Below are 22,915 nucleotides of genomic sequence, written 5' to 3'. Positions count from 1 at the left end.
CAATATAGAAACCTTGTCTGACAGTGTATATGATATTCTTTATTAGAAGTCCTCCATCCCTCCCTTTGAGAGAGTATGGTACCTGTATTACATGGAGCATCTTTGACAATCAAGTCGAGCAGGACAGATTCAGGTTTGGTGCAAAGGATGCCTTTTTGATAGATATCTCAAAGGGTTTTCTCAGGACCACTTACTATTTCTCAGTTCTACTGTGAAGAAGCAGTTTCATTTCGTGGAAAGAGAAAAGGAAAAGCAGAAATGCATATAAACCATCAGGAGGCACATCAGTAATAGGCAGAAAAGGGGTTTGAGAGGTAGTAGTCCTGAGGCCTTTTCTCATCGTGTCCTGAATTTATTTGGTGACCTAAAGCCATGTGTCCCCTATGTATTTCAGCACTCCCATCCATAAAATGGAGTTGCAAAGAGTTAGCCAAGTACTGAAGTTCCTCTGCATCAGGTTATGTTTGTCACATTCAGGAGTCTTTGATCTTAAAGCTGACCTTGTGAATACCAAATAATTGGGCAGTTCAATGTCAGCAGGTCACATAACAAGTCCAAGACAGGTCCCTTCACCTGCCTTTAATCTTTCTCAACTTCCTACCTGCTTCTTCTATGACTTTATAAATGACCCTGCAGTCATCTCTGAAGACCTGGCTATTCAGTTAAATGTCATCTCTTACAGGGTATTATTGATATTTTCCATGATGTATGATGGACTATTAAGATAAAGAAGGTTCATTACATCATAGAGAAGTCTTGTATAATCTTCATTCTTTGCTTAGTGTGCTTAAAGTAAATATAGGTCTCTGTTTCAGGAGGCTGGTTCATCTCTGCTTACCCATTTCCTATCTTCCCTCCCCCCAATCCCAATCACCCTCTTTCTACTTCTGGTATCATAACTTCTGAAAGGGATGATTTCTAGTTTTAGGGCATAAGCCCGTGGATAGTTTGGGATGGGCTAAGCTAGGACTGGGGAGAAGGTTAGGCCAAAATCAGGATCCAAGAGAATATAAAACAAAGACTTAGTTTCCCTAAAGAGCTGAAATGAACAGTAAGTTGGAAGCAAGAGGAGCAAGTCAAGCCACATTGAACAGTACTTGATCTTAAGGCAGGTTTTAGAGCTCACTGGCAAGCTAATCCTTTGTCTAACTCAGAATTCCATCTCTGATGACACTGGTACCTATTCCCCACCAGGATCCTGCGCTATCATATAGGCATAGTCATGGGCCAAATTTGCTGCAGTCCCTCAAAATTCAACTATATCAGTGAGGGCATGAGTGTGGACACCACCCCTTCTCACAGAGAGTGACTCCAGAACTGGAGGTCTGTCATAATAGACAAAGACTTCTATCAACTCTGGAGTATGTGCTGGCTCTGCTGTCCTCTCCTTGGGCTGGGGCCCATGTCAGTCCAGTAGGTACCTCATCAATTCCATGACTCTAAGATAACCTGATCTAGGCATTCTTTTTTAAAAGTTTTTTTAGTGTTAAATTATGTCTATTGTTGGCCTCTACATCACAGCTGTTCCCCACTCCACTTCAGATTAAATCCTCCCTTATGACAAAGAAAAACAATTAAGCAAATATCCGATATAGAAATCTTGTCTGACAACGTATATAATATTCTGTACAAGAGGTCTCCCATCCCTCTACTGTGGGAGGAGTATAGTAGATATGTTTTACTATATTTATTCCAGGATATTCTTTGCTTTGCCCATTACACAGAATTCAACTTCATTTTAGTGACCTTTTCATTTACGTTATTGTACATCATAAAGAAAAGAAACTTTGAAAGACTTAGTAACTCTTATTAATACAATGCCCAACCATCATTTCAGAGGACCAGTGATGAAGAATGCTCCTCACCTCCTGACAGAGAGGTGATAGGCTTAAGGTGTAGAATACAATCTGGGACACAGCCAATATAAAAATCTGTTTTCCCTGATTATGCATATTTGTGACAAGGCTTTTCTTTTTCACTTTTCTTGTATTGGGGGGAGTGATATTGAGAGGGAGAAGAATAGGTTGCCCCCCAGAGGGTCATTGAATATTTTTATTTTAATTAACAGAAAAGAATAGAAAGAAAGAATGCCAGAAAGAATTAGACATTCAGGGCATCCTTGAAAGTTGTACACTGAGGGGGCAGCTAGGTGGCACAGTGGATAGAGCACTGGCCCTGAAGTCAGGAGGACCTGAGTTCAAATCTGGCTTCAGACCAAACACTTGAGACTTACTAGCTGTGTGACCCCGGGCAAGTCACTTAGCCCCAGCTGCCTAAAAATTTTTTAAAAAATCTAAAAATAAAGAAAGTTGCATGCTGAATTCATTATGTTTAAAAAAAGAAAAACAAGTAACTCATTAACGGAAATTTGAAGCTTCATATACAATCTTCTTTTTCTGTTCCACTATGTGAAGAGAAATGCTCATTTTATTTGGTGTTTAAGCAGAAAAAATATTTTAAAAATTCATCAACATTGTTGTAGTAGTTGTGATAATTGTTTTGTTGGCGCTTTTTTCTGCATCAGTTCATACAAATCTTCCCACGTTTCTCTGAAATCCTTATACTCAACTTTGTTGCCTTGCCACATTTGTAATGATGGGAAAAGAAGTGGAGATCATAGTTCACAGGTGAGATGAACTTATCGTGATAAAGTCTAGGGAAATATAGACTACATATAGGATAAAGAGGGTAACCTCAGCCGAAGGCCACTTGATATACCGTCCTAGCGATGGTGTGGTACAGCCCACTGCTCATTCTTTCAGTTGCTGGGAAGGTCTGCTGGTTAAACAAGATAATCAGACCAAGCCCCTTATGCTCAAATTCTCCAAGAGCACAATTCCAGTTGGCCCATGCGTTTAAACCTGTTTTATCTACTCAGGGTGTACTGCAAATCATCCTGGACAACCTTTCAATTCTTCCCAGAATGGTCATTGACTTCAGTTTTTCCTTTATGCATATTGCCACATGTGAAGTACATAAAAGGAAAAACCATTATTCATATAAAAGGGCATGTTCTGGGTAGGCAAGTATATAAAGTTTATTATAACAAAATTCTGTGATTGGGTATATTGGTCCAGTCATCATTGCAGCAAGAGATTTATACCTAGAGAAATTGTTCCAGGGTTTGGTTCATGTCCCAACTATCCAGTGGGATGGAGGTGATATACAATGGAAAAGTGGGACTTTTGTCTAAGAGATTATGAGTAGCACAGTCCAGAAATGTGAGATATATGGGAAGGAAGACTAAGGATTTTGAAATGTTCATGCTGGAAAAAGCAAGCAGCCTTGGTCACGGTAGGAGGCGAATATAGGGGAGGGAGTTGGGCATCTTGGGTGAGGTAGCATTGTACATGCAATTACTCATATGGATCCTGAGGTGGCAAACAGGAAAAAATGAAACAGTATCTTTTGGGTGGCATACAAATCCACTTGGAGGTTGGATAGTTGGGTCTGAATGTAGGCATCCTGCACCTGATCCTGATGGATTAACTGAAGGAAGTCTATTTGAAATTTAGCAACGATAATGTTTATAGAAGGGCCTGATTGGGGGATTGATCAGGTTCCAAACTCAGGCTTTTATGATGCATATGTACCCAAAAATTATGTTCAGGGATGTATCTATGTTCAGGAACATGAATCATAAATTAAGTGGAACATACAGAATAATGGTGCTTAGAAGATCTGGTGTTGATTAAGCTATCTTAGAACAGTGGTTTCTTAGTTCTTTCTTAATGATAATGAGCCCCTCAAGATGGCAGCTTTATGCCTGAAAATATGGCTTTGACTCCAGCTTTTCAGATTCTATTTTATTTTTTTTGAATTGGTTAAGTTGAAGAAGTAAATGTAAGAGCATAGTGTGTGAAAGGATGACCTCAGTGAGAACACTATGGGTGTCTGTCTGCTCAGTGAACTGTTTGTTGCAGTTACCTTCAAAGTTGTAGCTTTAGGGGCAGCTAGGTGGCACAGTAGATAGAGCATCGGCCCTGGATTCAGAAGGACCTGAGTTCAAATCTGGCCTCAGACCCATAACATTCACCAGCTGTGTGACCCTGAGCAAGTCACTTAACCCCATTGCCTAGCCAAAAAAAATTTTTAAAATGAAAAAAAACCCAAAGTCATAGCTTTAGAGCTTGAAGGGACTAGAGAAGTCATCGAGTCCAACTTGCTCATTTGTGGAAACTGAGACCCAGAGAGATTTAAGGGACTTTCCACAGAGCTGAATTCAATCCTTTCTTTTTTTAGGTCAAGAAACATATCATCTACTTCTGGTGTTTACTAGAAAACACTGATCATATCTGTGAGAGGCATCATTAGAGCAGACAACCTGGGGGTGAAGAGGTAGCTGCATCCTCCAAAACCAAGGAATAATAGCCAACATTTACATAGTGCATATTATGTGCTGGGCAGTGGGCTAAGAAATTTGCAAATATTATCTCATTTGATATTCATAACAACCCTGGGAGGTAGGTGCTATTATTATCCCCATTTTACAGATGAAGAAACTGAGGCAAACAGAGGTTAAGTGACAGGATCACACAGCTAATAGATGTCTGAGGCCAGATTTGAACTCAGGTCTTCCTGATTCCAGGTCTAGTGCTATCCGTTGCACCACCTAGCAGCTTGAAAAACAGATCTTTCACAGAAATGGGAACATCCATTGCAGAACAGCTCCCACTTCACAGAATTCCATAAGGATTCTTGCAAGGTAAGAGAATGTTGTTTTGGGAGCTTCATCTCATCTTCTTCACATCCATACCCTTCCCAAATTGAGATTTCCTTCAATTTGATCAATAGCTCATGTTGCTATAGGTGATGGGGCAGGATCCTGGAAGAGGATGAAGATGTCATCTAGAGAGATGAACACTGGATTTATGAACATATGAAAAACTGCAAGGTGGCTATACACACTAAATGGTATTATCAGTATTCATACAGGCTGTACCAAGTTTGAAAGGTCATCTTTCATTCATTCATTATTTCCTTTACATATAGAACAGTTGTAGGCTCCCCAGAGGTCCAGTCGGATGAATACCACTGCTACTGCTAGTCCATTAGGTCAAGTATCAAGGGTAGAGGGGACTGAGTTGTGATAGCACTCAGACCTGCTTTGACAGTCATGTCACTCATAATTGCCTGCTTTTCTTTCTGATAATCGATACTAGTTCTCTGCTGGGGGGAGGTGGAGGACTAGAGGAATATCTTTTTGTTGTTTTCAAAGAACTGCCCTAAGGACATTCTTCAGCCTTTTAATGAGTAGGTCTCTCCTGCCTGGACATGAGCTCCTAGATTGATAACACTGTCCCGTGGTCTATGGAGGAACAAATTCTTTGCTATGATCACAGTAGTCCTGTTACTGGGGAGGGAGCTCTCTGAATAGAGGAGGTCTGGCTGGAGGTTATGTGACTGCCATATGTTTTAGGCAAGCATCTGGCAATACTGGAACTGCAATATGATTATCCTTGAATCTCATACAATGACTAGAAGATGCTTCATTTGCCTGCTGGTCCCCATTAGTACTGAGAGAGAACAGGGTGTATTATACTCAGGTTAAGTACCTTGCAATTTTCTCTCACTTAGAAAGCAAGGGGTTGATCTCCTGGATCATTGGTCCATATCAAAGTGGGAACTTGTTAGTTGTTTTGACTATCATGAGGGTAGTGCAGGATTTCTGAAATACTTGCTCTCTCCTGACCAGAATCAACCCCACAAACTTTGAAAAGAAACCCATGACCACTATAGGTGGTATTCCTAAAACCAAGTGGCATGGTAGTTTGATCTCAAAAGTCAGAAACAGATAGACCATGGAATGGAGTTGAGAAGTGGCCAGTCCAGGGATAGAAGGAAAGGGGGAAGGAAAAGTTTCTCCCTCCTTTTATCCATAATGACAGACATACTGTAAGAAACGGAAAATTGTTTACCAAAGTGCTCAAGAAAGACAAGGAATCACAGTGGTTCTGAAGAGTCCACCTCCCTATTCAATCAATTTCGGGTGAGTACCTAGGAGCAGTGGTGAGAGTTGGGGAAATGGTCTTACAAAGGGAGTTGCAGGACTTCTCTGAAGACCCCATGGTTTTTCTCCCTTGAAAGGAGGAACCCTTGCCTGGTTGACTACAGGCCAGACTATTTTTACCTCTTGTGTAATATGAAAATCTATTGCATCATTTGAAAATGTTGGAACCCAAACTCTCAATATCAAAAAAATTAAAAAACAAAACCAAAAATGCAAGGTCAATCTGATTCCTAGAAGAGAATTTGGCAGGATACAGGCCATAGAACATCCCCACAAAGTGTCTTTTTCTCCTTTCCATGAGAATTCTTCTAGTCCTTGAAGAAGATATTTAACTATTCTGCAGATCTTTCATGCAGGTAGATGACTTGTTTATATGGAAAAGAAACAAACATTTTCAAGGCCCAGATAAAACAGAAAGAGATAGGAAACAACAAAGCATACTTGTAATGCATCCCTACTGTTGGAAAGGAGGGAGCTACTGGTGAGAACTGTATCTTCTGAAAAAAAATGTATTAAACTTGAGTAGAGCCAGGGTTTCTCTTCTTGCTTTTTATTTGTTCTAGGCAGGGTGGTTTTGTGTTGTTGCTGGTTGGAGAGATCAGGCAGCCATTTGTTCTTTTTCTCTTCCTGAGTTGGGGCTCATCTCTCTGTGTTCTCTGTTTCTCTGTCTCTGCTGTTCTCGGTCTTTGCCTCAGTCTCCCGCTGTGTTTGTCTGTCTCTCTCACACGCACACATACATCTCAAGGTTATGTCATATCAATCAATCGGGAATTTCAGCACATCCCAGAAGGAACGGTCACCTTATCCCACACCATGAGGAATCCCTAAGAGTAGCAGTCCCTAACAACTCACTCTGGTCCAAGAAGCCATGAGAGGTCCTTTTCCCGTCCAGGGCTGTTCCCATGCACTAATTTCATAATCAATTTAACCAAACCAAGACCTGAGCCTAAAGGTTGTTTTCTCGCAGAGGAGCAAAATAACTCTTAGCATTACCACATCCTCAGAGCTTCATTCTAATTACCTGAGTCTCAGTAAATATCTCTTTCCCAACACATTACACATTATTCAAAATTGTGTTACATGTTTCCATTGGGCTGAAACCAATTACCATATTTTATATAATTATAACTTCAAGTGGTATAAATTTGAATACATGTGACCACTTCAGGGGGTTCATTATTTGCACTAATTGGAACCTAGTTATACCATACTAAGATCTATTACAACAAATGGAGAAATTTTGAATGTTGTGGATATGTTTGCTTACCGGCAGTATACTTTCCTTTCCAGGAATGTACACATAGATGATGAGGGTGACACACACATTGCCAGAGCTAGCTCAGTGTTTGGCAGGCTCCAAAGGAAAGTGTAGAAGAGAAGAGATATTAGACTGCCCACCAAACTGAAGGTCTACAGAGTTATTGGGCTGATCTTATTGTTGTATGCCTGTGAAACCCAGACAATCTACCAGCATCAAGCCAGGAAACTGAACTTCCATTTGAATTATCTTAGGAAGATTCTGAAGATCACCTAGCAAGATAAGCTACCAGACACTGAAATCCTTTCTTCAGCTGAACTGCAGAGAACACAATTCCAATGGGCTGGCCACATTGTTCAGATGTCAAACATACATTTGACTAAAAAAACTATTTTATAGAGAACTCACACAAGAGAAGTGCTCACATGGAGGTCAGAAGAAGCAATACAAGGACATTCTCAAGGTCTCTCTGAAGAACTTCAGAATTGATTGTGAGACATGGGAGATACTGATCCAGGCCCACCCAGTCCGGCATGCTGCCATTATAGGAGGCACTGTGTTCTATGAGCAAAGCAGAATTGCAGTAGCTCAAAAGAAATGAGATGGACAAATTTAGACATCCACACTCCAAACATTCATATGGACCATTTGTGTCCAACCTATGGTAGAACATTCCAAGCTCATATTGATCTGATTAGTCACAGTTGGACATACTGTACCTTGACCCTATCATAGTGATGTTATTTTGGTCCTCTTTGAAAATGAAGGACATGGGGCAGCTAGATGGTGCAGTGGATAGAGCTCCAGCCTTGGAGTCAGGAGGATCTGAGTTCAAATCCAGTCTCAGACCAAACACTTAACACTTACTAACTGTGTGACCCTGGGCAAGTCACTTAACCCCAATTGCCCAAAAATAAAAAATAATAAATAAATGAATAAATAAAATTCTACAAATATACATTGTAGGGATTAAAAAATAAACGGTAGTCCCCGTCTTCAGAGAGCTTGCAGTCATGTTGGGGAGATAAGTAATATGCTCATAAAATTGTTGGAGAATGATTTTTTAAAATATGTAATACAGTGCCATTTTTGTTGCCATCATCATGTTACTAACCTGTGTTTTTATTGGTTCAGGGAACCCTTAGTAAGGAAAGTCACTGTACTAATAAAAGCTACTAGCAATTACTCTTCAAACTATAATTTTAAAGAGTTTCCTGAGGCACCGAGGAGTTGTGACTTAGCCAGGGTCCCACAGCCAAGATGTGTCAAATTAAGATTTGAACTCAGGTCTTTCTAATTTCAAGGCCAAGCTCTAACCCCATTCAGCCTCTCAAAGTATACTAATTCCATCAAAATTTGTATAAAAAATATATAGTATCAACAATAGATAGTCAAGAAAAGGGATAGGTGGGTATTGATAGAGGGTTTGTGAATAAGGATTTAAAGATAATAGGATGTAAAAGGCCCAATGGATCATTTAATCCAGCACTTTCATTTTACAGATGAGGATCAGAAAGGTAAATGATTTGCCCGAGGTCACATAGCTGAGAAATAGCAGAATCAGCCTCTGAGTCCAGTTTTTCCAACACTAAAACCCAGGCTTTTTCCATTAGGCCACAGGGCCCTTAGCTGAAAGGGGTCTTGAAGGGCTGGTGAGATCTGGACAAAGTTTTTGGACAGGAGAACATTTCAGACAGGAGAACAAGGGAAGTGACATGAGCAAAAGGGCAGTAACTAGAATGGGTCTGATGTGTGAGGGACACATAGGTAGCATGAGGAGCCTAGTTGGGCTGAAGAAAGGGCAGTATCAGAGAAGGCTGGCCACAGAGAGAGGGAAAAGGTGGCAGAGCTGGGATAGAAGGGTAAGGAGAGTATGCTTAGGAGCCATCAAAAGTTCCTGATCAGGGAAGTGACGTGAATTAAACAGAATCTGTAAGGATTAGTCTGGCAGGAGGGTACAAAAAGGATCAGAGGAGATGGCCTGAAGACAAGGAAACCAGTAAGGGAACTGCTCTAGTCATATAGATTGGAATTTTTACAGTTGGTCCTAACTGGAAACTGCAGGAACCTGGGTTTCCATGGGAACTGCCTCCAAGTAGAATGAGTAGAGTGGTTTTTCTTAGCTGTCACCTACAATGGGCAGGAAAGTAAAGTTCCTATCTAGCTTTCTCTGTCTCTGTCTCTCTGTCTCTATTTCTCTCTCCATCTCTGTCTCTGTTTCTGTTTCTGTCTATCTCTGTTTCTTTGTTTTATGTCTCTGTCTCTTTGTTTCTGTTTCTCTTTGTGTCTCTACCTGTTTGTCTCTGTCTTTCTCTATCTCTTTGTCTCTCTGTCTCTGTCTCTCTGTCTTTATCTCTCTATCTCTGTTTCTTTGTCTCTTTCTCTCTCTCTCTGTCTCTGTCTCTCTGTCTCTCTCTGTCTTTGTCTCTTTCTCTCAATTTCTGTCTCTTTGTCTTTCTCCCTCCCTGTCTGTTTCTCTGTGTCTATTTCTCTCTTTGTTTCTCTCTTGATCTCTCTGTCACACTCGTCTCTTTCTCTGTCTCTTCCTCTCTTTCTCTCTGTTCAACCTCATATCTTCTCCTGCCTTGGGAGCCCCAGGCCAAGAGGATAGTTGCAGTTGTCTTAATGGCTGGTCTGTGTGTAGCACAGAATTGTTGCATGTACCTCAAGGCTTGGAAAAAATTGTCCATGCTCTAAATCAAAGGCGTCAAACAGAGCCTGAGGGCTAGCCACAACAGTCCAGAGTACTGAACCAGATTAAAATGTAATTGGGAAATCATTAACCAAATAAATAAAAATGTAACAGAACAGAGATAATGTTAACATGTGGTTTTCTAAGTCAACATGCGGTCTGCAGAGATCCGTATGGACAGTTCAGCGGTGTGTCATATTTCATGCGTATGATCTTCCTACAATAAAGCAGCCCTGCCTGTCTGAAGGTGGTAGCGTAGTAGTACCTTTAAGTAGTATAAGATGCCCTTCCATACCTCTTACAGGCAGCTTGGTGGTACAGTGAATAGAGTCAGGAAGACCTGAGTTCAAACACTTACTGACTGTGACCCTGGGCAAGTCACTTAACCCTTGTCGGCCTCAGTGTCCTCAACTGTAAAATGGAGATAATAATAGCACCTACCCCATAAGATTGTTGTAGGGATCAAATGAGATAATATTTGTTAAGCACTTAGCATAGTGCCTGGCACACAGTAGGTGCTTAAAAAATCCTTGTTCCTTTCCCTTACCAAGAAACAGGTTCTTCTCTAGCCTGTTAAATATGTCATTGTGATAAACCAAAATAAATCAATTTTAAAAAAACATTTAAAATATGTCATTGTGGCTTAGGGTAAAGCCCCAGAGAAGTGAGTGTCAGGATCCATTCTAACATGGAGCTCTACCCAGGCAGCATCTGGGGACTGGGCCTCATTTCCCTTGTGTTGAGAGTCTGTGGGTTTCTTTCTGGAACAGTGTCTTGGGCAAAGGAAAGATAGGTTTTTGTGTTATTAGGAAAATAGAGCTTTTTTTTTTTTGCAGGTCTCAACTTGTCTGGGGTTCTTTTGGAGGCTGGAGAAATTCAGAGATGGGTTCTAAGATGCTCCAGTTACCAGGGTCAAATATTTACTGATGAGAGTTGAACTCATCCTAGTCCATAGACTTGTGTCTAAAAATATGTTCCTAGGGTCTCGCAAGGAAACAATTGGGAAAGATAAAGTATTCATTCTTACATCTTATGACTCAGGAAGAAAGGAGAACCACTAACACTCTCCATGAGCATTCCTGTATCTCCAGTTCTCCCCTATGCCCAAGTAAGGGTTCTTTACCACCAACTTTAGCTCGTCCTAATGGGGTTCTCAGTCAGCATGCAGACATGAGAACTGTCCTGCAACCTCAGTACTGAGCTCCTTCTCAAACATAGATTATGGTGGTATAATACCAGAGATCCAAGGTTAACCCAAAGAAGTATAATCACTAAATAACTACCACGGAAGCTTCAAGACCTATCATTTACAATCTTTTGCCTGTGATCAGGAAAGCCTTTTAAAAATTGGTGTGAGTACTGCAGAAATTGTAAGAGATGAAAAATAGATGTTAGAGTAAGGTTCCAGAAGCAGAGTAAATGCCATTTTTTTCTTAATTGTAGCTTCCCTAATCACCAAGTAGAACCAATAGTCTTCAAAAAGAAAGGTTGGAGAACATCTACCCTGCCAGGTCCACTTCTTTTCCTTAGGACAGTCAGGTTATGTCTGGTCAGACTAGCTACTTGACATTTTTCTCACAGTCTCTGTGATCTTGTGCTCTGTTCTCTGCCAAGGGGTTACATTGATTTCTGACTCATTGCCTTACCTCCCAATGAGTTTTATATGAAAGAAAAAGAAAATACAAAAGGGATGAAAGGTCAGGGGAACCAACGATACAGCCGTTGAGAATCAAAGCAGCAGACAAGGGAGGAACTAGGAGAGAAAAATCTGCTTAGCAAGAATGGATCCTATGGGGGTGTGTGTGTGTGTGTGTGTGTGTGTGTGTGTGTGTGTGTGTGTGTGTGTGTGTGTGTATGTGCGTGCGCGCGCGCATGTGTCTCCCTCCCTCTCCCTCCTCTTTCTCTGTCTTTGTCTTCTTTCTCTCTGTCTCTGTCTCTCAAATACGTCAGTAGAAACTCCAAGGCTAGGGAAAAAGAAGTGTGGCTGTGGGTGGGAGAGGTCACTGCTTTATAATTCAAGGAGAAAAAAAATTCTTTCTACTGTAGTAAACACTGTTATTCTTTGAAGGTAAATATATCTGGTTGCTACAATTAAAATATATTATCATCCAATCAATTAATTAATAAACATTTATTAAGTGCCTCCTAGGGCAGCCAGGTGGCTCAGTGGATAAAATGCTAGACCTGGAGTCAGGAAGACTCATCTTCTTGAGTTAAAATCTGGTCTCAAGACACTTACTAGGGGTGCAGTCTTGGGCAAGTCATTTAACCCTGTTTGCTTTCATCATCTGTAAAATGAGCTGGAGAAAGCAATGGCAAACCGCTCCAGTATCTTTGCCAAGAAAACCCCAAAGGGATCACAAAGAGTCAGATTTTACTGAAATCTGAAAAACAACGAAGGGCCTCCTGTGAATACTGTGCTCCATTCTAGGGCTACAAAGACAAAATCCGAAACTCTCTGTCCTTGAGGAGCTTATGGGTAGATGTCTCCATAGATAACAACATACATACAAAATCGATATGAAGTGATTTTGGGGGGGATGGGTGCTAGATCAGGAAAAGCCTTATAAAGAGGAGATGGTACTCGAACTGAGCTTTGAAAGGAGTTAGAGGTTCTCTAAGGTGTGCAACAAGGAAGTAACATGTTGCAGGCACTGAGGATATAAAGGCACCCACAGCCTGGAGATTGGATGGCAAATAGACAGGCTTGGCTAGACTACAGTGTGTAAAGAGGAGTAGTATGTAACAAGCCTGAAAGGCTGAAAAGGTTGGCTGGCACCGGATTGGGAAGGACTTTAAATACCCCAAAGAGGAGTTTGCATTCCCAGAGGCATTAGGAAGCCACCAGAACTTTTTGAGGAGGGGAGCAGTATGGGCAGACCTGGTTTTACTTTGGTAGCTGTGTGGTGAATGGATTAGAGAGGGGAGAGGCTTGGTTCATGGTCACCAATAAGGAGACTATTGCAAGAGTCCAGGCGGTAGTAATGAGGAGCTGACATGACTAGCTCACTATATCAGTAGGGCATTCACTTGGAATTGTTTCTTCTAGTAGTAGTAGTAATGAATTTGCCTGATCCGTTTATAACCTTTCAACCTTTCATACCTGAAACTATCTAAGGCAAAAGAAACAAACAAAAACAACAACAACAACAAAATCCCACAGCAATACAGCAAAATGTTAATGAGGTCAGGGTTGGTTTTTTCATCCACCTTCCCTTCTCCTCCTAATCCTGAAACATCAAATGCTACTGGAGAAGAAACAAAATTATATCAATAGAGTCCATTGCAAATCCATGCCACCTAAACTCAACTTGGCCCTCCCAGCTGGACCAAATCCTTTTCTTCAGATACGATAGCCTCCCTATTACGTTCCCCACAGCAGATGTTATGAATCTCTCTGTTCAAGCCCCTTTATCTCTCCCCCACTCCTCCCACTTTTCTCAGCAGATGACCTTGCCTCCTACTTTACTGAGATTAAGAACATCTGTTATGAGCTCCTTCCACTCCTCCACATGTGAAAAACTTTCTAACCTCTAACCCATATTTGCCAGCTTTCCTCCAGTATCCTCCAGTAATGTTATTGCATTGGTCTTTCTCCTTGCTAAAGGTAACTCTTCTTCCTCTCAGGGTGCTTTTGATTCGATTTCTTCCAGTCTCAATCAATTAGCCAGTCAATAAATATTTAAGTGCCTACTTTGTGCCTGGCACTGTACTAAGTGATGGGGACACAAATATGGAAAAGAAAGATAGTCCCTGTCCTCAAATAGCTTATGATCTAATGGGAGAAGACAACTCACAAAAGAAAGCTGAAAAGTGGGGAGGAGGTAAAGACAGGGTCATGATGTAGTCCAGTCAAAAAGAGTGCAGTTGGGTGGCATATGAAGAGATGGCTGCCCTGGAAGCCCTCTGTAAATGGAGGTGTTGGAGGGAGTCTTTGCTCTGCCCTCTCATCTCATGGGTGACCTTGCTCCATTGACCATCTCCTCTCAATTTCTCTCATTTATATTCTTTTCCTCTCTACTGGCTCATTCTACTCCACCTACATATATGTTTAGGTATCAACATCCCACAAAAACAAAAACCCTTCTACTGACTCTGACACCTTCTCAAGGTTTGTTTCTTTTAACCTTCTCTTCTACCACTTGTTTGAGTAGTCAGTCTCTACATCCCTCTCCATTTACTTAGCACCTACTCAGAACCTGAAATCCCTAGAATTCAGCTTTTGTGCCACTGCTCAACTGAAAAAGTGATCATTGAGTTAGTTGCCAAATCCAGTGCCCCTTTTCTTTATCCTAATCTTTTTTGATCTTTTAAGCAATCTTTGAAGCTGTTCCTTTTACCTCCATGACCCCGCTTCCTTCTGGTTCTCTTTCTAGTTGAAAGACTATTCCTTCTTAGGCTCCCTCATTGTTTCACCCCTTCCTTCCTTCCTCCAGAGCCTAAGAATGAGTGGCCCCAAAGGCTATGTTCTTGGCTTTCCTCTCTTCTTCCTTTCTAAGTTTGCCCCTATGGATATAGGGAATGAGGGGAGAGAGGATGAGAAAGCAAGGATGACACTGAGGTTGCAAAGTGGATGATTGGGAGGATGGTGGTATTGGGAATCAGTAGTAATAGGAAAGTGAGGAAGAGGAGAGAATTTTTGGGGAAAATAATGAGTTCAGTTTTAAACATGTTAAGTTTAAGATTTATATGGGACATCCAATTCAAGATGTTTAAAAAGCAGTTGGAGATGCAAGATAGGTTGAGAGAAAGGTTAGGAGAGTCATCTTCGTAGTTGTTGTTTGTCCTTCATTCTCAAAGAGGACCAATGAAGTCAAGAGGGTGATGTCTTGATTTGCAAATGAATTAGATTTAAGTGAGGCAGAGCTGTGCAAAGTCATTAGCCCCACTCTCTCCTCCCAAGTCATCAAGGTCCAGTGGCAAGACATAGGTCAGGATCACTGGTGATGGCTCTGGACACAGTGGGACACCTTGCCTCCTTAAGCTAAGGTCCCAGTTTGTCTGAGGCAACACCCATTCGGTAGTTAAAGGCTAGGTAAGAATTGAAGCAAAATATGGCCTAGTTTGTCTTCATATAAGAATCAGTCTAAGACTGTCAGTTTCTGGCCAGAACAGAAACAATTCTTATTTATGCTCACTCTGAGCCAATAATAATTGAATCCATGGAAGCTAATGAGTAGGTAACTGCTTATGTAGTATAATCTGGAGGAGGGTCCCTGACAAGGTCCCCTTAGCCCTAAAATATCTAATTGTAAAAACTTTCATGTACATATAAAGAAAATTTTCTTAATAATTGGAGGTACCTAAAAGTCCTATTCCAATATGGATCTGAATAAATGATCTCTGAGGTCCCTTCCATTTTTGAGATTCTACAACTGATGTTTTCTCCATCCTTCCATCTCCTGTCTCCACGAATTTGTGCAAGCCATTCTTTGTGCCTGGAATTCACTCTCTCTTCATCCGTCTATCTCTTATCTTCCTTCCAAACTCAGCCCAGGGGCTACCTTCTCTGAGAAGCCTTTCCTGCACTCCCAGTTGTTAAAGCATTCTCCCTCCTCAAACTATTAGTATATCTGCTTATACTCCTAGCTCAAGGACCATTTATTTTTGTTAATATTGATATTCACAACCCCTACCATGGTGCATGAAAGTAATAAATGTTTACTACATAATAAATGTTTGTTAAATTATAGCTTAATTACTTTTGAGTTTTGAATTCTTTGGGGGTCTCTAAGATTCTCCATCAAAATATAAATACTCTTGGGAAACAGTAAGCCTTATCAGGGCTTTCTTCAGCCTATTAGGGAGAAGGCTGGTTTATTACTTGCTGAAAGCAAAAGACTGGCAAAGGACAGGGCAGAACCATAGTTAGCAATTTTGACAAGTTGTGAAAACCAAAAAATGTTCCCTCAGTGAGAAGAATGAAAAAATACTTGTGCTTTTTAAGATACATTCATGCTTTTTTTAAAAGATAAATTCAGTGGTGGTGGTGGGGGAGACCAGGAGGCTCCTGGGAGACAGGACAGAACAGGGTGCCAGACTAGGGAGAACCTTTCCTGGAAGAACAGCCACTGGGGGAGGGGAGGGAGGAAGAAATCATCTGCTAGTTTCCAATTTTAGCGAACTAGTCTTGCTCAATTGTTACTATACTGCAGAAGTGGCATAAGTTTTGTCAGCACTCTTCATATCTGATGCCCTGAAACAAAGTCCTGATTGCTCCACCTTAGTATAACTCTGTGATAGACCTTAGGAGAAAAGGGAGTCAGGAATATTGAGAGGTATAATTGGAATTATGACAGGATAGGAAAGAGCAGCTCTACAATTTTTCCTAGGACCCTCTTTAAAGTGTTAGGTGCATTCCTGCTTAGTAGGGGAAACAAATCAGATGGTATCTCAGGGTCCCTTAGGATCCAGAGAGTCTGAAATCTCCCCTCTAGCCTATTCTGCAGCTCCTCCACTTTTTGTTACTACTCCCTGCTATGGAGACCTTTCTAGGGCAGCAACAAGGATCGCTCTCCTGACAGTCCACCCAGTGATGAAGTCAGCATAAAACATGAATTCTGAATGACTGGCTTGTTTGCTTGTTGAAAAAGCCTTCTTGTGGCTTCCACTCTCCTGCATCCACTTCTTGCCAGATAAGAAGTGGCATTCTGAGCCCCTGGCCTTCCTTTGGGGCCTATTTCATGGAAAGTGCACCCCACAAGGCATCAGGCAGGTGCACCGGCTCTGGCGCTGGCCAAACTGAGGCCTCTTGTCTGACTGCTGCCAAGGGAGGTGGACTGAAAGGTTTGAAATAAAGCATTTTAAAGGCGATGAGTAAGGGGGCGGGGGAGGGAAGAGGAGAAAAGGAAAAAGAAGGAAGGGGGAAGGGAATCACTTAAACCCATTACAGTACTTTATTAACCTCCCATTTGCTGGCTTACTCTGCTCCAGACCTAAATCTTTCTACACAGCTCAAGTCTCACCCATCACCAAGTATCCTTATAGAAAGTGTCTCGGTAAAGAAGCCTCACTTTGTCTCCTGAAATGCTGCTGGTCCCAGGCCAGGAGCACACTGTAGATTGACTAACCCTTTTGTGTGATAGTTTCTCTCTCTATAAGCAGCAGCTGCCATCCTTTTTTTAACCCTCCAATCTTGTTTTTATAGTACATTGGAAACTACTCTTCCTGCCTCCTAGCTCCAAATTCCCCATTTCTCCATTTTACCTGCACCCAAATACTCCTTGGGTTTTTTTAAGTTTTATACAAACCTGTCGTTTGTATTTTTTTAAGGTTTTTTTTTTAATATTGAACTCCATCATCAACAATCACAAATATTCAATATACAAAACAACAGCAAACAAGAAAGAGGTGTATTAAGAAAGTAAATTTCTATTATGAGGTAGGAAACACATAAAACTTAACAAAGTAGCAACCAAATTGTAATTTGTATCCCTCTATATTTCTTTTTTTCTTCTATGCACTAAAAAAAGTTTTATTGATGCTTGCTTTCTTTCTTTTTCTTTCTTTTCTGTTCCTTCAATTACCCACCAAATCACCGTCCTACCTCCAAATAGAAACTCTTCCTTGTAACAAACATGTATGATCAAACAAAACAAAGCATTGCTTTTCTTCTTCCATATTTCTCAATCTTGTTTCTGTCTGAAAGTAATATCTATGTTATCTTGCCCGTACCTATCGATTCTATTTTTAATCTTGCAATTGCTTTTCAGGGGTTTTTAAATTAACTTTTTGATTAGAAACTCTACATTGAACATAAGGACAAATATACTTGATTAGTAACAATTTACATTTAAAGTATTAATGTTAACATATGATGTATCATGGCACTATTTTAATCATTGTCTTTAAGTCAGGAGTCTCTGCCCATTTACTTTCATTCATTTTTCCTCATGTGATTATAGAAAAGTACTTCATTCTTCCCATTTTACTATTTTTTCCCACTTTGTATTATTCCCTAAACGTTTTTCCAAATTTTTTTGGTATTCCTCATACTCGGTAATCTTAATCAAACCCCAAATTTTCATTGTCAACTGTGTGCCCTGAAGATACAATGACAAAAGTTAAAGTCAAGAACGAAAAGCCCCCAAGAGGTTTGCTTTCTATCCAGGGAGATAATAAGTATATAGAAGAGAAACACAAAGTAATTTGGAGGGAGAAAGGCCCTAGCTGCTGGCTGGGGGACAAGGGAAAGGTTATTGTAAGATAAACAATGCTATTTCTCTTGGACTCAACCCCTCTTGAAAATTGTGGGTGATCACAAACTAACGAATTCCATTTTTTAAATAGAATAGAATGGCCAGTATCAGTTTTATTCTCAGATATATAAATATATTTTACACACACGTGTGTATATGTGTGCATAAATGTGTATGTATGAATATAAGTATATATATGTATATATGTGTGTATAGATATAGTGTACGAGTGTATGCATGTGTATATATATATAAAACACACACACACAAACATACACACACACACGCACAGATATATATATCGATATATAGATATATAGATATATAGATATCATATCCTGTGCCTCTCTGCCTCTAGCTTTCTTCAAATATCAGCTCAAGCAATAGATCCTTCATAGGGTTTTCCTGATCCTTCTCTAACCCTACCCACTCCAAGTCACTTTGCATATATGTAAATCTACTTACATATTCCCCTTGACACAATGTAAGTGCTTGACAGCTTGGACTATTTCATTTTCTCTTCGTATCCCTAATGCCTGGAACACAGTAGGTGCTTAATAAATGCTTGTTGATTGGCTTACTCTTGTCTATCTTATCCGGTATAATTTCCAAAGGAGAGAGGTCTACCCAACTTGCTGGGACCTTCCTCTATGTCTCACATACTTCAATACATATGCCTTGGGTAGATACTTCAGATGAGCAATTGATTTGGCTCTGTGGGCTTATTGGACTTTCCTCATTTTGAGTCAAAGAGGGCAATACCATAGGAAAGCCTCAGAGGGGCTTCCCCTCTGTTCTGGTTATAGATGGCTTTAGACAACAAGGCAGCCTTTTCCTGCTAGTTTGTCAAACATCTAAGGATTTTGCTTTCTCCATCAGCAACCAGCATCAGAACTTTCTCCCAATCAGACCAGTTCCCCACATTAAGGGTAGAGACTGTCTTCAGTGAGCTGGACTCAGCTAGTCCATGGTGCTGTTAGCTTCTTGGCTCCATTGACTTCTATGTTTTGTGCTCCATTCTTTGGATTCTGTCTGCAAGCATCTCTTATTTCTTTGAACATTCTCATTTCTTGGCTTCTCATGTTTCTCCTGCTTCAAATCGGGGACTCATCATGTGTAGTGAGTGACTCACTTCTATCTTATTTTTGTTGTTCAGTCATGTCTACTTTTTGTGACCCTGTGGACCATGGCATGCCAATACTGGCTTTGGGTTTTTCTTGAAAAAGATACTGGAGTGGTTGCCATTTCCTTCTCCAGTGGATTAAGGCAAATAGAAGTTAAGTGACTTGCCCAGGGTTACACAGATAGTAAGTGTCTGAAGCCAGATTTGAACTTTGGTCTTCCTGACTCCAGGCCCAGTGCTCTATGAACCACCTAGCTGCCTCTTAGTTTAAGGAATCCCAAGTGTACTTTTTCATAGGACATGACACAGTGAACATACAATTGTCTCTAAACACTTCTCTGATTTAGAGTTTCCCAGCAATAAGCTTCTAGGTCCTAAAAATTAATATGTAACTTGTTCAACCCTGTGGACCTTTGTCCATACAGTTTTCTTGCAAAGATACTGACTGGAGTGGTTTGTTTTCCTTCTCCAGTGGCAAACAGAGGTTAAGTGACTTGCCCAGAGTCACACAGCTGGGAAATTTCCGAGGCTGGATTTTAATTCAGGTTTTCTTGATTCCAAGCCCAACATTCTAGACACTGTACCACCTAGCTGCCCCAATATGTAAATTAGATGTTAGAAAACAATGCATTGCAGCTTTAAAAAAAAATCAGAAAGTGCCTGTGCCTGGGGGGCGGAGTGTTCTCAATCAGATCCTCTCATAACTGTGTCTCTCCTCAAGTTGCTTTTCTCTGTATATATTACAAAAATATCTATTTTTTCCTGTCCCTTTTTAGTAAATAAGTGTCCACATAAGAAAGGGGCAATACTTATACTTAAGCAAGATAACATATGTGACATGCTTTATAAACTTCAAAGCACATCAATTTGACATGATCAACCAGAAAATGTTTTTAAATTCATCTGGTCAGTTTCTTTCTAATTCCTGGACCAATCCACATATTATCCCACCTACCAACTCCAAGTTACATTCAGAGCCATATTTTATGAATTATGTATTTGTTTTCTTTAGCATTTAAAATGGGTCACCTAGGTTTCTGGAAGGAGTAATAAATATGGTAGGAAGTTTTCCTTGAATATAATGTCCAGTTCCTCAAAAGTTACCATAATACTTATCATCTTGCCATTCTGAACATCTGAACATTCTGAACACTCGATACCAGTAGTAGGTTGGTCTGGCTCACACAGTTCATTATTAAACAAATGCAATAAGGTTAATGGAGTTAAATGTGAAAAATAGAACTGGCTGATTTCTGTCATTTGTGCACACAATCTCCATATACTTAAAGAAGTTTAGGGGTGGGACCATAAGGAGAGAAGCCAAAGCACTCAAAGAATGGTGCAGGTATTAATCTTGCTACAGTAAATACCTCTTGACATTACATGAATACCAATAGAGCACGTAAACATTCTTACAACCATCACCCTGGTACAGGCTCTGATCCCATCATGGCTTGGTTACTGTGGTACCCTGTGGTGGGTCTGCCTGCCTCAAGTCTCTCCCCACTCCATTCCTTCCTCCATTCAGCCACCAGAATGGTTTTCCTAAAGCATGAGTCTGACCAGGTCACTCCCCTACTCAATAAACTCCAGTGGCTCCCTATTGCTTCTAGAATCAAATACAAAATGCTGTGTTTGGCATTTGAAGCCATTTATAATCTAGCCCCCTCCTACTTTTCCAGTCTTTGCACACCTTTATTCCCAACATGTACTCTTCCATCGAGTGACATTGGCCTCCTAGCTGTTCTACTAATGAGAAACTCTATCTTGAGGATCTGAGCATTTTCTCTGAGTGTCCCCCCCAATACCTGGAATGCTTTCCTTCCTCCACTCCAGCTATTGACTTCCCTGGCTTCTTTAAATCCCAACTAAAATCCCATCTCCCACAGGAAGCCTTCCCAAGCTTCTTAATTCTAGTGCCTTCCTGCTTTTAATAATTTCCTATTTATTCATATATAGCTTATTTGTATACATTTGTTTGTTTGCCTCCCCCATTAGATTGCAAGCTCCTTGAGGGCCGGGACTGTCTTTGCCTCTTTTTGTGTCCCCAGTATTTAGCACAGTGCCTGGCACATGGCAAATGTTTAATAAATGTTGACTATTAACTGACTATTGATTATTCCTTTTTTTCCACATGCCCATCCCATTGCCTTTTTTGATTATATGTCTCTTTGATAGCATATTTCATGCCACTTGCCTTGTGCAATTTGTCATTGGTAATAAGCTCAAAACTATTTATACCCACCCTGCATTTTCCCCTGTACCTTTGAGTTCCATTGAGAGCAAGGACTGTCTTTTGCCTCTTTTTGATTCCTCAGCACTTAACAGAGGGCCAGGAATATGGTAGACACTTAACGAATGTTTATTGACTGCAGGCTGTGAAATTTTAATTCTTTGAAGACTGTGGAATTCCATGTTCTTCAGCCCTAGAGAATCATTAGAAGGATAATAGGATTTAAAAAGATGAGATTTTGTTTCAAGGAAGAATTTAGGATCATTAAAAGCACTGAGGAATTTCCCAAATGCAATCTGACATTCTCCTATTGGTTAATTCTGGGCAAAGAAATGGCCTGGTAGAATAGTATTGGGTCCTGTTAGAAGGCAAGCACTGGAGTTTATAGAGTTAGAGTGGGAAGGGACCACAGAGATCATCTAATCCAATATCTTAATTTTACAGAAAAGGACAATGAAGCCCAAAGAGTTAAGTGACTTACTCAAAGTCACTTCAATAACAGGTAGCGGAGTTTTTATTGGAACCTAGATTTTTGGAGTCAGGAAGACTCATTCCTGAGTTCAAATCCAGCCTCAGATACTTAATAGCTGTATAATCCTGGACAAGTCATTTAACCCTGTTTACCTCTGTTTCCTCATCTGTAAAGTGAGCTAGAGAAGGAAATGGCCAACAACTTCAGTATCTTTGCCAAGAAAACCCCAAATAGGGTCATAAAGAATCAGAGGCATCTTTCTTGTTTGGCACTGCCAACATGGTATTCAAGCGCTATGTGGAAATTGGCCAAGTGGCCTACATTTCCTTTGGGTCACATGCCAGCAAGCTGGTAGCTATTGTGAATGTTATTGATCAGAACAGGGCTTTGGTTGATGGCCCATGCAGTGGTGTGAGGAGGCAGGCCATGCCATTTAAATGTATGCAACTTATAGACTTCGTGCTCAAGTTCCCACACAGTGCTCATCAGAAGCATGTCTGGACTGGTGGGGAGAAAGAAAAGATCAATACAAAATGGAAAGCTGCAAGATGGGCTGAGAAGATTGAAGCCAGAGAAAGGAAAGCTAAGATGACAGTCATGAAGGCCAAGAAAACGAGAAACCAAATTATCAAGCATGAAGTAAAGAAGCTCCAGAAGGCATCCATCCAGAAGGAGTCTCCTAAGAAGAGGGCTGCCCAGAAGGCGCTGGCCGCAAAGGTCTCTGCCAAGAAGATCCCCTCGAAGAAGGCTGAGGGTCAGAAGGCCACCCCTGGCCAGAAGGCTCAGAAGGTTCAGAAAGCCTCAGGCCAGAAGGGACCTGCCCAGAAGTGACCCACTCAGAAAACAGCTGCTTCAAAGGCCAAAAAATAAGAGGCTGCCAGAAATCAAATAAAGGTTTTGCTACACAAACACACACACACAAAGACACA

The 22,915-nt window shown here is 40.8% G+C and overlaps 1 long non-coding RNA gene and 1 pseudogene across 1 annotated transcript in view; one reads left to right on the top strand and one right to left on the bottom strand.

The window, feature by feature from the left end:
- The window catches only part of LOC110207521 (uncharacterized), a 146,675-nt gene that overhangs the window by 44,308 nt on the left and 79,452 nt on the right, over positions 1 to 22,915 (bottom strand). The gene's annotated exons all lie outside the window — the stretch shown is intronic.
- On the top strand, positions 22,266 to 22,817 carry LOC110207698 (large ribosomal subunit protein eL14 pseudogene; annotated as a pseudogene).

Source organism: Phascolarctos cinereus, unplaced genomic scaffold, assembly GCF_003287225.1.
Source record: "Phascolarctos cinereus isolate Bilbo 61053 unplaced genomic scaffold, phaCin_HiC Scaffold_2;HRSCAF=192, whole genome shotgun sequence".
NCBI classification, from domain to species: Eukaryota; Metazoa; Chordata; class Mammalia; order Diprotodontia; family Phascolarctidae; genus Phascolarctos; species Phascolarctos cinereus.
Note: the sequence above shows the minus strand (reverse complement) of the source record. Positions and strands in the feature narration are given on the sequence as shown.